Raw genomic sequence first — 18121 nt, 5'->3', positions numbered from 1 at the left:
AACATTTTTAGGGAACAATCCTGACCTCAGCAGGAGGACAAGAAATATCAGCGCAGCTACTTTGACATTGTCAATAATATGGTACACTCTTGCTTCCTTTCATGAAGCTTGTGTGAAGATTTTAACCCAAAAAAAATTCTGAAAAAAGAATAGTCCTGTTGCAAGAGACATGGAAATTAGTTTTAAAAACCAATCCCGCCTTTGGCTCATCACCAGTTATTTTACATCGTGGGTCAATGACAATAGCATCCACTAGCAGAATGTCCTTGTGAATTACACCGTCCTGTTTCCATCAGACCTATTGTACTCAGAACAGAAAATTTACTTCATCATGAGGCATGACTTTCCACCTTTCCATTGCACTGCATTTTAGAGTGGCTGATAGAAATGTATTTGTACTCATGTCCTGCAGACTTTAAGGCAAAAATTAAAATTAAAAATAAAATACTGTACTAGCTCATGTTACATATCCACAAAGCAAAAGTAACATCTTGGTTGCATGCAGGGTGGCCATGGAAGCCTGTCAGAGAATAGCCCTCTGTTTGAATGGCTCTTCAGCCCAAGTCTAATTCAAGGTTTCGTCTTGTTCTTAAAGAAACAATTTCTAAACCCAGCTCCAGGATTGTGTTCTTCTATCTTACATGTGACCACATAATACCAGTCCTGAAAGGCCTACGTTGGCTCCCAGTATGTTTCCGAGCACAATTCAAAGTGTTGGTGCTGACCTTTAAAGCCCTAAATGGCCTTGGCCCAGTATACCTGAAGGAGCATCTCCATCCCCATTGTTCTACCTGGACACTGAGGTCCAGTGCCGAGGGCCTTCTGGTGGTTCCCTCACTGCGAGAAGCAAAAGTACAGGGAACCAGGCAGAGAGTGTTCTCGGTAGTGGCACCCGCCCTGTGGAACGCCCTCCCATTAGATGTCAAAGAGATAAACAACTTTCTGACCTTTAGAAGACATCTGAAGGCAGCCCTGTTTAGGGAAGTTTTTAATGTTTGATGTTTTATTGTGTTTTTAATATTCTGTTGGGAGCTGCCCAGAGTGGCTGGGGAAACCCAGCCAGATGGGCAAGATATGAAGAAGAAGAAGAAGAAGAAGAAGAAGAAGAAGAAGAAGAAGAAGAAGAATATTTTACTTCATTATGGTCCCTCAGTGCATATAGAAGAGTACTTACTTCTGGCCTCAAAAATATTTTCCACAGCCACTTTGCATGCAGGAAAAATAAAAAATGACACAGCTTTAGCATCAAGGTTTGCATATGGAACACGTCAGATAAGGAAGGGAAGGCCCACCTGAAGCTGAGGATTTTCTTCCTGTGTTTTGTCTGGAAAGGATGAAGAAAAAAATGAAATGGAAGAATATGAGTTTATTCAGATCATTTAATCTACCTCTCTCATAGAGGATTCATGACAACCCAGGTGACGCCGTAGCACTGATACCAGCGAACACAGATGGGGTTGGTGAAGAGCCTGAAGTGGGAAGCGCCAAAATGAATAAGAATATAATAACATTTTCTTGATGAAATAATACTTCCATGTCAGAGAAAACGAAACTGTCAGCATTCCTTTGTAGGTCTCTCTCAGGCTTAAGAAAGGGTCCTTGACAGTTCTCGCACTGCCTTTAAATATCTTATTGAAATGTAGATTAAGTCTGTACATCTTATAATAGTTGGAAAGCCTTTTCATTTTAAGTCTTGTAGAAAACCAAGAATTAAGTAAGTATTAACTTTAGCAGTTATATTTCAGCATTTTTTTCCGCAGGTTGATCCTTCCTAGACCTAATATTTAGATTTATTTAAAGCGACAGTAGATTACCTGCCAGTACAGTAGGAATGGCATTATGCATTGCTAGCAATTGCTATAAAGTAAGATTGATTGCATCCATAACATTGCTGTCTTTCATGCATTTTATATACAGAGTGGCACAGAAAGTCCTTTCATTTGTGAGGATATTTCAGTAGTTCTGGCTTTTTAAAATTTTCATTATTTCAAAGCGTTCTCTGGCATAGTTTACCGCTGCTTATCTGTTTAGATGTAAAAGTCATGATCTGGAAACGTATGGCATATAAATTATCTGCCAGGAGATTTATGGGGCAAGGTTAGTCCTCAAACTTTTGATATCTCCTGTGGTGTTTTTAGTTACTAAATTGTACACAGGAAGCAACTTCCAATAGAACTTGGGCAGTGCAAGTTCTAATTGACTGAATTAGACCAATTACACTAGAGAGCTGGTGTAAATTGAATATAAGATTGCATTTTTTTATCTGATGATATTATTAAATTGTGTTGTAATAGTCACAATTGTTTTACAAGTAAAGATTTCTGTATATTTCTTTTTTTTCTTTTTTACATTTTAACCTTTGCATTTTTGTTTTTAACTAAAGTGCATACCTAAACTTCTCAGAAGGAACTAACAATGAGTAAGCATATGTGTTGAAATAGGATTTCAGAAGAGTTGCTGCAATTGTCTATGTATGGGGGGGAAAGACTTCAGGCTTTCAGCAGATGCTCAGAATGTTGAAAGCACGCATAAGTCTGAGGTGCAGTAGGATAGTTGGGTGTTTTGCCCCAAAATAAATGCACATTTGTGATTTCCTGGTTCCATCTACTATGCTTTTAATTGTTTCATCCCTCCCACTCACAAAAAATTGACTGTGAAAACTTGCATTCACAGATATCCCTCTAAAACCAATGACACCTAAGCAATAAAACTGTCAGATAACACACAGCTAAACTTTCATCTCACAAATGATACTTAGAGGCTGAGGCTACTAATGATTATTAATCACGATAGCTCTTGGTTACCTCAACTATCAGGACTGAATATGAATTCTTGGAGAGCAACAGCATGAAAGGCCTATTGTCCTCATGTTCTGCCTGGAGGTTTCCCATCGGAATCTCTTTGACCATCGCGGGAAACACTCAGGAATCCCTTCTAATCCAGAAGGGCTCTTTGTGTGTTCCTATGTTCTTAAAATACACACATATATATATACAGGGCACACTGCCCTTCCAGCCTGTGGAAGTAGAACACTCTCTTCCAAAGTCTGAATGAGAAATGAGTGCAAGGGGAACGTTTCAGGCATATTTTGGCCTAATGTATGTGTATGCAAATATTTGAATGTAGATAAGAAAATATTGTCCCTGGCTCATTTGAAATGGAGCAAGAACATTTCAGAAGGAAATGATTCATGAATGGGCAAAGATAGAGTCTGAGTTATGCAGAAAGCAAAAATTCAAAGCAAGTTAACGTTGAAATACTACATGGGAAATTATCTAACTCCTCTGGTAGCAGTTAAATGCAACAACTTGAACATTTTGGCAATCTCCGTAAGAGGGTACTGGCATGCTTTTTCGTGGGTTTGGGGAATGCTATTTAAATAATCCAGGAAATTATTTTTTCCCTTTTTCTTTAAGCATTGAAATAGATTTGAATCTAAGACCTACCCTTGAGTTATGCATATTTGGTCTTCGATTGGCATGGCCAATTGAGCAGCATGGCCAACAGAATTTTGCAGCCATGAACAACAGCCAAGTTAATAATCTGTAAAAGATGGAAAGACTGGAAGGGATCTTCTAGCCTTGAATAGTGCATATTTTCCATGAAAAAAATATCAGTTGGCACACTAAGGAAATAATCAAGTGACTGGTTAGAAAGAGAGAGAGAGAATGCTGAATGGATATAAGATTTACTGCACACACTTTATAAGGAATGTTTTCTCTTCATGGATTTTTCTTTATTTCACTCTTTCTCCGCTTTTAAAAAATGCCTGGATTCTTCCCATTCTGCATGACTGAACATTGAAGAAAGTACAATACCTTCTTGCAGCTTATAGATACAATGGTACAACAAACTTGACAGCAATATCTGCTTGCAAGTATTGAATATTTGTTCAAAGGGGATGAAAATTAAACAGGAGAGCTGAAAATATTATGTATTCTAAAGCAAATTGTTTAATGGGTAACAAAGGAACATGGAAGCTACTTTTCTGTGAGTAGCTCCTGTTCAGCTGGTAAAAGGTAAAGGGACCCCTGACTCTGGGGTTGCGGCACTCATCTTGCTTTACTGGCCGAGGGAGCTGGTGTACAGCTTCCAGGTCATGTGGCCAGCATGACTAAGCTGCTTCTGGCTAACCAGAGCAGTGGATGGAAACACCATTTACCTTCCCGCTGCACCGGTACCTATTTATCTACTTGCACTTTGATGTGCTTTCAAACTGCTAGGTTGGCAGGATCAGAGACTGAACAATGGGAGCTCACCCCATCACAGGGATTTGAACTGCTGACCTTCCAACTGGCAAGCCCAAGAGGGTCTGTGGTTTAGACCAAAGTGCCACCCGCGTCCCAGCTGGAGGAACATTTAAATGACCCCATCATTGAAGTCAGTATCAGTCATAGTAGTCCTAGCCTTAAGCTATGCATTTCCATGCGGCTCTGCATGATGTGAAAGCTGAAATCTAAAACTCTGAAAGGGACAAGACACCCCAAATGTACCACAAATATAGATTGCTTGGTAGGTAAAGAGGGACTTAATGAATGTCCTGTGGAGTTGTGCTTAGTTGTGGATTGATAATGCCAATTGTGTTGTATTTCCGTGTGGTTTTTTTTTGTGGTTTCTCAGTTGTGGTTCATTGGGTCAAAATTTTTTTAAAAGTGGCACTGAAATCCTAGAAAGGATCTGTGGCATGCATACAAATGGGGAAATAATTTATCACTGATCAGATTCCCAATTCAATTAACTCAAGACTTCACTGGGAACTGTACTAGGCAGCTCTTTTGTGTATACTCTCTCCTTGAAATAATAATAACAAGCACCACTGAATGCAATGGTGGTTATTCCCAGTAATTTTAGGATTGCATTGTTAAAAAGGGAAGGTATGGGAAGGCTGGGATAGAATTAGGACCAAGCTAGGTAATATGTAAACTATGTATCAGGGCCTAAGGACAGTGGAGAATTCTGAAGGAAACAGAAGTGGAAATCAAAGGCCCCTGGCACCCCTAACAAGGAGTTGCATTGGTGTCCCCTGCCCACAAAAAAAAAAAAAAAAAATGCCTTTGAGTAACAGTGCAAGAAGGATGGAAAGGTTCTCTTGCATTTGATCTAACCGTGAGAGCAGTGGTGCGTCGCCCACACATAGGGCTTGCCGATCGAAAGGTCGGCGGTTCGAATCCCTGCGGCGGGGTGCGCTCCCGCTGCTCGGTCCCAGCGCCTGCCAACCTAGCAGTTCGAAAGCACCTCCGGGTGCAAGTAGATAAATAGGGACCGCTTACCAGCGGGAAGGTAAACGGCGTTTCCGTGTGCGGCTCTGGCTCGCCAGAGCAGCGATGTCACGCTGGCCACGTGACCCGGAAGTGTCTCCGGACAGCGCTGGCCCCTGGCCTCTTAAGTGAGATGGGCGCACAACCCCAGAGTCTGTCAAGACTGGCCCGTACGGGCAGGGGTACCTTTACCTTACTTACTGCACTCCCAGCAGGGGATGGGTGTTCCAACAACCTCTGGGTACACCTGTGGTGGAAATTGCCAATGTTCACTTCTTCTCATGCCCTGAATAGAAATCAACCTAGCAAATACAATCAATGTGTGCTGTTGTTGCTCTTTTTCAGTTTGCAAACAACACATAATTGATGACGCTCCCCCCTTTACATTGTGTTACCTTTCCATTTAAATGAATCGCGAGGGGAAAATGTAATGTAAAATTTCACCACAGCAGACAGTGAGATTACTAACATAATTTTTGTTGGAAGTTGAACTGCAGTGGAATGGAAACAGGGCTGCATGCAATGAAGAAAGGTCAGCAGAGAAATTCATGCCTTTTCAAATCCTTATAGCTGTGTCCTTCAGTGCAGTGCTCTTCTTCCCCACAGACTGCAAGGTCAGTGAGTGGGGACCCTAGAGTGGTAGTAGGGGCACTTTAACCCTACATCATCCACTGTGGTCCTTTTGTAGATCAGAACTCCTGTTTATGACATTTGTACTGGAAAAACTACTCACTTCAATGGCAGGGTTCCCTCCCCTCCATATATGAGCTGCAGAACAATCTTGGCTGGTATGATAATGGAGACAGCAAAGGTTAAAGCCCCCTAACCCTACCATGGGCCTAGCTCCCCATACTCTGGCACCCCACCCCCAAAAGTAACCCCATCAGTACTTATTGGTGCAGATATGAAGTTAATATATCGCTATGAGAAACTAAGAAAGCATTCTGGGTAAAAACCCAGAAAAATCATCCATTTCCAAATGCCTCCTGTTGTAGCATTGTGTCCTGCTCTCTGGACGACAGTTTGTAAGTTGTTTTTGCTTGACTCCATATTTATTGCAAGGACATGGTAAATACATATTGATTACCCTCTTTGTTCTAAATAGTTCCTGTTTTGCTGGCAAAGTTCCCCTTGTTTTCTTCCTCCCTTTCTTTGAAAATACTACCAAGTGATTAAAAACACACAAATAGCAGCCTTTAAATTTTATTACAATAGCTGGATGGCTGAGCTCCTTTGCTCCCTCTGTTGGTTCTGCTGTTGAAGTTAAGTCAATAAATAAAATGCCCTTCTTGAGTAGAAATTATCCTGTAAAAGTAAATAATAATAATAATAATAATAATAATAATAATAATTGTAGCAAGGCAGTATTTGTCACAGTTATAATCTAAAGCTTGAGGGAAGGAAGCTGAATAATGTATTATTTCAATTTTTTTATTTGTTTATATTTCATTTACTAATTGTAAAGCCTTTTTACTAAAGTTTCCTAATCAAAATAGTGTGAGGTTGAAGAACAATGATGGGATGAAGGAACTCGACTTTTGGCGCAATTAAAGGCTCTCCCATGCATGCCAGTAGATTTTTAATTATTTTAGATGCTTGATGTTCTATATAAAGAGAGAGAGATTTCATATCCATTAAAGAAAGTACAGAAGGTTGACCTTGCCTTTCATAGATATGCATTGTATTTGGACCTTGTCATGCACCACAATCAACTTCCTTTTGTAACACAACAAGCAGTTTAGCCTTATTGGAGACAGAGGGATTATGATACATGCTATTGAACAAATCTAATCTCTTGAAGAAAGGCTAATCTCTGGAATGGAAGGTCCATTCCCACCAACAAGTATGTTATGGCCTACCAGCCCATTCACAGTGATGCTACCAGGCAGAAGCCCAGAGCCCCATTCAGCAGAAGGAGGAGGAAGACCCCAAATACAGTGGTACCTCGGGTTACAAACACCTTGGGTTACAAACACTTTGGGGCACAGACTATGCTAACCCAGAAGTAGTACCTCGAGTTAAGAACTTTACCTCAGGATGAGAACAGAAATTGCGTGGTGGCGGCAGCAGGAGGCCCCATTAGCTAAAGTGGTACCTCAGGTTAAGAACGGTTTCAGGTTAAGAATGGACCTCCGGAACGAATTAAGTTCATAACCAGAGGTACCACTGTAATAGTAGTAGTAGTATTAGTAATAATAATAATTTATTATTTCTACCCCACCCATCTGGCTGGGTTTCCCTAGCCACTCTGGGCAGCTTCCAACAGAAGGTTAAAAATACATTAAATACAGTACATTAAAATAAAATGCAGCAGGACTCATTCTCTGCATTTGGAAGTAGTCTAAAAACACCACACTGTAATGCTGCTCCTACATTCTTCCCAGTTTGCTCAAAACCTATGCTGTTTTCTTCCACCATGTTATATGATAAAGGGCAGGTGAGCAGATCTACAAAACCCGTGACAGCTCTGGACAGATCTACTTGCAGAGGAGGGAGCAAAGTGTTCCAAAACTTGCTTCTGGGTGCTGCCACTATACCTACATAAGCATAGATACCCTCTACAAAAGATTTTACAATCCCACACTGTCAGGGGCTCAGGAGCAGAGGCACAGGGAAGAGAGGAGATGGAGAGCGAAGGGGAAGAATCCGAGGGAAGCGTAGGAGAAGAGGACAGTGGACCGAGGGATTCCATGAGCCTCTCCAGCGAATCGGAAGATTCACAGAAGGGGGCGCCAGTGGCCAGGGGTAGGGGGTTCCCAAGGGGAACGCCCCAGGAGCAAGGGGGCAGCAGGGACTCCCAGAGCAGTAGTTGGAAATCAGGACCAGCTTCCCCACCAGAGCAGAGTGGGGGGGAAGAGTCCCAAGGATCGGGGCCAGTGCATTCCCCACCAGGGAGAGAAGATAAGGCAGGGCTGACCACACCTCCATCGGAGAGTCAGACAACGGAGGGGAGGTCAGATCCGGCCAGTATCCCGGAAGAGGGAAGCAGTGACAGAAGTAGTGTAATGGTCAGGAGGAAGGTCACTGGGTTGGCGCGAGTGGCAAGTTCAAATGTACAGGAGCGCGGGACAGCAGAGAATGAGGATTGGGAACCGGGTCCTAAAGCCCACCGGAGGGAGGGGGAGGAGCTAAGCGACTCAGCGTCGGAAGAGTCCAGAAAGGGCAATGCCCCAGCAGGCAGGAGGACCCAGAGGAGGAGAGAGCAGCGTAAAAGGTGGAGCAGGGCTAGGATCTTAAACTGGTGTCATAGGGGAGGAGACTCAGACGGGACTTCGCCGGTCTAGGGTTTAAGACGTAGAGCTGCGCGCTGCGGCTTTAAAATGGAAACTGAACCTCAATAAAGACTTTTGTACATAACGACAGCCTCGCGTTGGTCCTCTGTGAGCTGGGACCTAGGGGCAGCTCTGACACACACATATAGGGGCGCGCGCGCACACACACACACACACACACACACACACACACACACAGAGTTACATAAACGAATCAAAGCCCTCCTCAGAAATTCCATTTTCTTACTGTTCCATACACCTGCTGAATAGTTAGTTTCTGATGACTCTGGACATTACAGGTCCTCTTTACCTTCTTGGTGAATGTGTTACCCTCATTGCAACATGGACTTGACATTTGGGCCTAACTGTTAGCATCGCCATCAGACTCAGCAGAGAAGACAAACACTCCTTCCCAGTAATGGAGCAGCGGAAGTTCATTGGTCGCAAAGAGCTTCCTCCCTGATTGCTCACCTGCCACCCTTCTCAAGCCCAGTAAACTGTAAATAAAATGAAGCACTGAAACCTAATCTTTGTGTGCTCTGTATTCATGAATTTTGTCTTGGTTCAGAGATTATCTACTGTGGCGTTTGAAACCTGAGCAGTGTGGGCTTCGTTCCTTTCCCATATCTATAATAAACAACCATTCTTATTTGTTTCAGTAAGCATGATGTTAAGAGTCAGAAAGCTGGAGATAAGGGTACCCAGGGAAACTATTTAAACTATAGGTAATGGGCTAGATTCCCAGGCTCAGCTACCAGGGAGCAAGGTAATTAAATACCTTGCCCAAATAACGTAAGTTCCAAATCCATCAGTGTACCACTGATTTAATTTGATCAATACAAAAAGTAAAAAAATTCTGTTTTCTATATAATAAGAATACAACATTTCTTACTGGGTTGCTGGGTTTGTTTGAATGTTTTACGTCTTGCTCTCAGACACTACACATTTATAGTATTTCCCTGTTAGAGTGTTGTGGCATAGTAACACTGTGTGGTTGTGTGTGGAAAGAGAGAAATGGAAGGTTGGGGAAGAAAGATCTTCTGGGATCAGACAGAAACAAAAAGGCACAGGAAATAACTAGGATGAATGGTCAGCGGAGACGAGAACAGCAGAATAGGAAAGAAAACCAATGACAAAGAAAGTGAAAAAGAGGAAGAGCAAAGGGAAAGCATGGAAATGTACCTAATATGGCGTCTTGAATTTTAACTTGCTGATTTTGCTGGGCATCAAATGCATTACTGTGACGTGGCATTTCAACCAATAACCCATCATCCCTTGTCACAGCTTTATAACTAGGGGGGGGGCATAGCTTTCGTCCGCATGTACAAGGTCCCAGGTAGGGATGTAAGAAGGCATTTTCCATTCTGCCCTCTTCTTGGGCACATGCAGGACTGTTTCTGTACCACAGCAGTTCGCTGCCCACTGTGGCAAAATTATATCAGAATAATTTACGTAATTAGCCCTATAAATTACTTCACCCTTTGGCTATTCCACCCCATTAAGTTAAATGTAAAGGCAACAAAATGCAAACTTTTGGAAGGGGGGGGCGTATTGGGTTGTTTTTATTTTGATTATGTGTTTTGTGTTTTCATATTGTGATTTTATCCTGTGATTCTGTAAATTTTACTATTTATACCACAACCATATGACTGAGTTGCCCCCGCTACTCTGGGTGGCTTCCAACATATATCAAAACATAATAAGACATTAAACATTAAAAAAAATCTTCCCTAAGCAGGGCTGCCTTCAGATGGCTCAGGGGTCAGATAATTCCATATCCTCCAACTTTTCTCCAATGAAAATAGGGACATCCTACCATATGCTCCATGGGACGTGGGTGGCGCTGTGGGTTAAACCACAGAGCCTAGGGTTTGCGGATCAGAAGGTTGGCTGTTCGAATCCCCACGACGGGGTGAGCTCCCATTGCTCGGTCCCTGCTCCTGCCAACCTAGCAGTTCGAAAGCATGTCAAAGTGCAAGTAGATAAATAGGTACCGCTGTGGCGGGAAGGTAAACAGCGTTTCTGTGCGCTGCTCTGGTTCACCAGAAGTGGCTTAGTCATGCTGGCCACATGACCCGGAAGCTATACGCCGGCTCCCTCGGCCAGTAAAGTGAGATGAGCGCTGCAACCCCAGAGTCGGCCATGACTGGACCTAATGATCAGGGGTCCCTTTACCTTTACCTTACCATACCCTCCAATATTTCTTTGCTGAAAATAGGGGCACCCTAAGGCAAAGTGGGACATTCTAGGATCAAATTAGAAACTCGGACAGCTTCTGTAAATCTGGGACTGTCCCTGGAAAATAGGGACACTTGGAGGGTCTGAGAAAAACCATTCCGGGGAAGAAGGCAGGCAAGCAGATAGATATGCACCAATAGTACAGAGATGCAAATGCTGTGCATGACTAATGATGGGAGTGTCACCGGAATTTGTTCCCAGTAAATTGCAAGGCCCTCAAATAAGGTAATACAGAATAATTTAAAGTTTGTGAAGCTTTTACCTCCTCGCTTGCTCGTGTATGAATTCCCATGGGTCCTCTGAGTCCGAGTTTATTGACCCTTAGGGCATGAAGCCAAGCCCATCTGTTTATCGAAGCCAGCTTTGTGTGGGAGGCGCCTTGCGTCTAAATGACCAGCTGGGGATGCCGTTTCCAAGGCCCTTTAAATTATGGTGGCTGTTGGTGATTAATCTCAGGTTTGTCTGGATTTTGCCCGTTACCAGCAATCTCTTGAATTGCAATTGCATACAGAGACTGTCATGGGGTGTAAGCAAGCCTTTCAAATCCAGGTAATATGCATAAGCAAAAGTAATGACTAATTTTTGTCCTTAACTATTTACCTAGGTTTGCATTGGAAAAGCAACTGACTTAAAAAATAATAATCATAGCATTCCTACAAGGATATTGCTATAATACATTAGTACTTTTCGCAGAGCGTTTGAATGTCACTCAATGTGATGTCAATTAAAAAGGTAAAGGTAAAGGACCCCTGACAGTTAAGTCCAATCGCAGACGACTCTGGGGTTGCGGTGCTCATCTCACTTTACTGGCTGAGGGAGCAGCTGTTTGTCCGCAGATAGTTTTTCTGGGTCATGTGGCCAGCATGACTAAGCCGCTTCTGGTGCAATGGAACACTGAAAGCAGAGCAGTACAAGGAAATGCCATTTGCCTTCCCGCCAGAGCAGTACCTATTTATCTACTTGCAATTTTTTGGGTGTTCTTTCGAACCGCTAGGTTGGCAGGAGCTGGGACAGAGCAACTGGAGCTCACCCCTTCACGGGAATTTGAACCGCTGACCTTCTGATCGGTAAGCCCAAGAGGCTCAGTGGTTTAGACCACAGCGCCACCAGCATGATATCTGTTTTGTTAATAGATTCTGTTCTTCTCCATCCGGCACGTGGTGCTCTGGCAACATCCCATTCAGGAGCAGCACATCTGCTCAGCATCAACAGAAGAATGCATCGTGTCTGAGGTGGCTCTATGTAGGAAGGGACCGTAGATCAGCTGTAGGGCAACTGCTTGGCATACAGAAGGCCCCAACTTCACTTGTCAGCATTTCCAGCTGAAAAAGATTTGGGAAAGCAGGTTTGGGAAATGCTGCTGTGCCTGAGACCCCGGAGAATTACACCCAGGAGTTGAGAATAGCAAGTGCTGGACTAGAAGGACCAGACAGTGGAAGAGCACCAATTTGCATGCAAAAGAATCCATCCCTGGCATACGGCTGGGAAGACCCCTTCTCTGAAACGTCAAGAGAGCTGCTGCCTATCAATATAGGCAGTAGGTGAAGCAATGATCTGACTTTGGACAGCCATGCACAGGGCTTTCCCCCACCCCAGCCAGAGCTCACTGCAGCTTAGTTCTGGCACCTCTCAGGTAGACACCATTGCCATTCTAAGAGAACAAGGGAGATGTTCATGGTGAGCTTCAGCAACTCTTTTTCTAGAAAAATAGTACCAGCCATGCATACATAGAGGTTCCTTTCACACCAGCTACTGAACATGTGAAGGCTGTGGGAAGGGCCATCTGGCAAAGGAGATCTGAGAGTGGGTCCACTGGGCAGGATCCCTCTTTCCTCCCCACATTTTTAGGAAATTCAGATGCATTCCGAGAGTTTGTAGTTCTCAAGAAGCACTCCAGCCTTCTGTGGGCAGTCTATTCTCATAGAAGTGCATGGGGAGGGGAATAAATGTTCTTGCTCTGACCTCCACTGCCATCCTCATCAGCCTCTGTGAGTTGGAGGCAGATCTCTGCAACAGGGAACTTGGTCTTTCTTCTCACGGAGAATCCTGAAAGCTCAGGAGGTCAAATCATGCAGCGAGCCTACATGAGTAGAAAAGCGGCCCTTCCTGCAGAGGGATGCAGGGGGTGGAGATGATGCACTTGTTCTTATTATGTGATGGATTAGAAGTTATGGAGAAGGGCTGCAGAACATCTCCTTTGCACACAGAATGTCCCAGGCTCAACCACAGGCATCTCCAGGTAGGGTTCAGAGAGACTGTTCCAGATGATGGAGAGCTGCTGTCATTCCCTGTAGACAATACTAAGCTACGTGAACCGAATCTGACTCTCTATAAGACAGCTTCAGTATCCCTATAGATGTTTGTGTGGAAGGAATGCATGTATGAAGCTACACATGTGAGATGAGCTGGACCAGGATCCTAATTTAATTGCAAAGTGGCTCAAGATGCAGGCCCTGAACAGGCCTGCCTATATTCTTTTCTCGCTGCTTTACAACAGCAGTGAAAAGAAGAAGAAGAAATACATCTATTAGAGCAATTAAGTGGTGTCTGTGTGTTTGCAAGAGGGGCGGGGGGGGGGGGGGTTGTCCTGTTTCTTCCCCTTTGCCAACGTCCTTCTGAGTAGCATGTTTGGCAGCTACCAAATGACATGGCCTGCACAGAGTTGATTTTGACGAAGCCTCTGGGATGTGTTAAAAAGTAAACCAGATCAAATCACGTACTGGAAAGCATAACTCAATCAAAGAGAAATGTATGATTAAGGGTGACATGGGCAAGGCAAGCTTTGCCAGAGCTCAGGGTAAATATTTGTATCTGTGTGAAGTGAAAGCTTCACATCGCTGATGTCAAGCAGCTGGAATTTTCATTGTTTATAAACTTTTGTTGTTACAGTTGGGTTTTGGCAGAAAAGTTACCAAAGACCAGGGGAGAGGGGGGCGGGGGGCGGGGAACCTAGTTCTCCAAGAAAGAACGTTTGGCTTTTGGTGCATCAGCTTAGCTAGGTAAGCATATAATGAACCTGCATTCCTTTGCCCTTTTAACAAAAATAAAAAATGGAGCTCTAGAGATATGCATGGGTCAGCAGCAATTGCACCACGCTTCTTCAGTATAATGGAAGCACAGGAAATAGTCAAAGCCCCAAGGGCAGAATCCTCTACAGAACCATCAGACCCCAATTAAACCTCATTATCCAGCCTAAAGCAGGCATGGTGGCCAATGTGCTGTACTCTAAAGAGGGCACACATTTACAGATGAATCTAGATGACCCTAGAAAGTGAGCCAAGCCACAAGTTGCAGGAGAAGGGTGAAAATCCCCAGGTTAATCTGGCACAGGTTAATCTTCCTTCTCAGTCCCAGTTACAGCAATCATTTCAACCTTGAATGCAAAGTAAATCTCAGCGAGTGCAATGGCTTGGGAGGAAATTGCAATCAGGCACATGTTATCATGTCTATTTATTCCTAACACAGATTGCCTTTCCAAAACCAATGGGAAAAAATGCAACAACCTGTTCAAAATAATGGGAGGTAGGTATATAGGAGCAAAGATAATGTCTTATACGGAGCCACAAGAGTCCCGGTTATCAGTGTAGACTGTGAAAATCTCACCTAGGAAGAAAGGTCATAACAAGCAACAAGAGAGAACATCATAACAGGACTATAGTTCAAAATTGGAATATTGCAAGATCTCATGCTCACTTTGCCCATTTTTTAACACTTATTTATGATAATCATGGCAGTGATCATTCTTTGCTATGCTCCTGATACCACTTGTTAATCTTTCATCTTTATTTGATCTAGAAGATCCCAGAACAGAACACAAAAGTTGTGCCTTTCCTTCAAATCGGCCATGTTTCCTACCCCTAACGTGATTTGCCTTTATGAGAATGCTCTGTGTCAATGAAATTTGGCTGTACAGTGACATTTCTTCCCCACCCTGGATCCTTATCATCATTCAGGAATATAGATTTGTGCAAATTAGTGTCTTCTTTCTCAGATAAAGGAATTTCCCTACTCCCAAAGCATTTTCTAGATTTTGAGGCATGACATCTACCCACAACATTCTAAAATACAAGACATACTCTAGAGTGCATTGGTTACACCATACTACAATGTTGGACCAATCTCTCATGTTTAAAAAAGTATCTTCTTAAATAAGTAAACTTTACATTTCTGTTGAAATGTCTCTTTTATTGATGTGGTTAGTAGAGGAGGGGAAATGAGGGGGAGATATGTTGACCTACTTAGGGACTGAACCCAGAACGTTGGGAATTGTGTCCAAGAGCCTTAAGAAGATAAACTAATAGGCCAACTAGGCTCTCTCCTTACTCATGCCATTAAACTGCAGCTACAGATGTGTGTTGCTGCGTTATTATTATTTTTTGCAATATCTTACTGACTAGATTAGCTTATTAGAGCATCTCAAGGGGTTGGAGATGGAAGTTTAATCTCTAGCTATTTCTTTCTCTGTGTCAAAAAGAAATCAGGATTCCAATGCTAAGTATTTTTTTTTTAAAAAAAATATCTCTTGCATTGAGCTATAAGCTGCACATTACACATAATACAGGAGGCAGGGTCTTCTTATGACAATTTAGGGGGTTGATCCAAAGACTATTGAAGTCAATGGGATTTTTTCTGGGATTAAGTCCCCGGTGATCAAGTATCAAAAGAATATATTTCAAGATGAGATGGACACATTTTATTTCGAAGACAAATTCCTCCTCCTTGGATGAGAGCTTAGCAAAGGGACAGTTTGCAAATGTGTGCTGTAGCAGAGAAGGGAGAAGGGAGGTAGCTGAGCAAATAAATTAAGGAAGCAGATGAACTTTACAGCTCTTATTACTCCAGGCAGGGAATATACTGAAGCAGCTTTGAAGGTCTTTGAGAAGAGTTGCTTCTGTTTTGATCTGGTGGGAAGTCACATGCTATAAAGCCAAGGCCTTTCAGAAGAAGGGACTTTATGTTGGTGCAAGAGAACTCAGCAGGCTAAAGTGAAAACAAAACACTCCTAACATAAGGTATTCGGAGAGGGTATTTTAATTAGAATTCCCCCAAAGACAAAGCACGTGACAAAGACACAGAACAGCTTGAGGCTGCTAAACATTTGAAGAATGAAATTGATAGGGAAGAAACAAGGGTACCACTGTGATGGTTGTGTTGAAGTAGGTGAAATCTGACTGCTTGGTGGGAAGGGGATGGAGGTTAGTTCCGAGAGAGAGAGAGAGAGAGAGAGAGAGAGAGAGACACTACTGGGCAAGTTATTTTCATATCCCATTTAGATGCTTTCAGAGCACTGCTAACTGTTTCAAACATCCTTCCCCTATTCTTGTCCTTTAGAAAAGAAGAACTGTGTTGGAGCAGATCAAATGCCAATCTAGTCCAGCATTCTGTTCTCACAGTGGGTAATCAGATGCCTGTGGGATGCCCAAAAGCCTATCTCATTGGCGAGAGGAGTTTCCTGATCAGGCTCCCCAGAAACTGATATTATCTTGCCTCTAATTCTGGAGACAGCATGGAGTCACCATGAAGACTAGTAGCCCTGATAGCCCTATCTTCCAGGAATGTGTCTAATTCCCCTTTAGAACTGACTACAGTGGTGGCCCTCACTATCTCTTGGGGGAAGTGAATTCCACAGTATAGTTTTGCGCCACGCGAAGAAATGCTGCCTGATTCCATCCCTGTAAAGCATCATTGGTTAACTCCAGGCTCAAGTATTATGAGAATGATAAATACTTCCTATCCGTTTTCCTCACTGTACATTCAGAGTATCATGATGTGCTCTAGTTGGTTTTCTTCCTATCTTTCAGACCAATAAAGAAGCAGTGGCCTTGGTACTGATGTTGGAGGAGGCTTCCATTGTCACTTCTTCCTGGCTTCTGGAAAAGCACAGAGGCAATTGATAGCACAGTTTGAGGAGGATCCTCAAGGATGTTTTATATGTGTGCCTGCCAATAGTGGAGCTCACACTCAGCCCTCACTGTGCATGCCTGGAGTGACTGAAGAGCCGATAAATAGGTAGGTAGCCTTATTCTGAGATGGACCATTGGTCCTTCTGCTTCAGTTCATTTAGGTAAAGGTAAAGGGACCCCTGACCATTAGGTCCAGTCATGACCGACTCTGGGGTTGCGGCGCTCATCTCACTTTATTGGCTGAGGGAGCCGGCGTATAGCGAACCAGAATAGTGCATGGAAACTCTGTTTACCTTCCCGCCAGAGCGGTACCTATTTATCTACTTGCACTTTGTCGTGCTTTCGAACTGCTAGGTTGGCAGGAGTCCGTTCATTTAGTTAAGTCTATATAGACAGACGACAACTCTCCGGGTTTTTTTTTTTTTGTGGGGGAGCAATGACAGCTTTCACAGACCTACCTGGGAGATGTCAGGGACTGAATCTGGGACTTTTCCATGCAAAGCAGGAGCCACAGTCCCTTGCACCCTTGGCAAACAGATGTATTGAAACTCCTGGCAATTGGCTGTATTGGCGCTCCCCCCCCCCCCCAAATCACTTTACTGCAATAGCCACAGTAAAAATTACTACATGTTATGTGACCCAGGTACTCAAAGCATCCTGAGTGAGGGTGAGGCAAGGAGGAAGGGCAAAAAAGATAATGGGAAGCTTCTCCAGAAGAAGAAGGTGCCACACACATCTGTCATATACTCCATTGTCTGATAGGTGATTTCTTTTGTGCCCGTTTCACAAACCCATAAGTACACCTCTGGGTCCATCCCCAAATATTCTATATTTCACAATGCTAGCCAATACTTTTGGAGTGGTTATTCTCATCCAGTGTTCGAAATTCCCATTGTTCTAGACACATTTTGCAATAGGGAATTTCATTAGCACGAGCAGTTTCTGAGCTCTGGGCACATTACTGTGCCTAGGTTTTCAGATTAAAACTGCAGAGTGGAAGGAAAGGAGGACCTTTTTCTGCCTCCCCACTTCCAGCTACTCTCTGAAGACCAGAGAAGAGACCATCTTAAGAAAATTAGAGGAGTGGGCAGGGGAAGGACTAGACCATGTGAAAAATGAACATTATATTTTAGCCTCAGTTCATTCATTTTCAGCTTTGTATTCTTGTTATACAAAAAACACGCCTAGCCATTCCGTTGTTGCACCCATAGCCTAAGTTTAAGGTGCCATTTAGCTCCTAGCTTTCATATCTCAGTTTCTAACACTGTTCTTATCCTATCCCAAAGCCCTAAACTCTGCAGAAGCACAGCCTTTTCCTTTGATCCACTTGTCTTTCTGAGCTATTGAGTAGGTGATATAACATATTATCATTTGAAGACTTTCAACTGAAGATGTGCTGCATACTTGTTGTCTTTTTAAAAGTTATTGGAATCCCAATATGACCAACAGC

General features: G+C 43.2%; 2 long non-coding RNA genes across 2 annotated transcripts in view; one reads left to right on the top strand and one right to left on the bottom strand.

The window, feature by feature from the left end:
- The window catches only part of LOC307226641, a 441096-nt gene that overhangs the window by 325624 nt on the left and 97351 nt on the right, over positions 1 to 18121 (bottom strand). The window lies entirely within an intron of this gene.
- Positions 1 to 18121, top strand: part of LOC307226569 — a 28212-nt gene that overhangs the window by 5454 nt on the left and 4637 nt on the right. Inside the window, exon 3 of the long non-coding RNA XR_013843500.1 lies at positions 16570 to 16777. This is a non-coding gene — a long non-coding RNA (uncharacterized lncRNA). The remainder of the gene's footprint in view (positions 1 to 16569; positions 16778 to 18121) is intronic.

This window comes from Podarcis cretensis (genome assembly GCF_951804945.1).
Source record: "Podarcis cretensis genome assembly, chromosome: 1".
Taxonomy (NCBI): domain Eukaryota; kingdom Metazoa; phylum Chordata; class Lepidosauria; order Squamata; family Lacertidae; genus Podarcis; species Podarcis cretensis.
The sequence above is the reverse complement of the archived record's forward strand: the minus strand, read 5'-3'. Positions and strand labels throughout refer to the sequence as shown.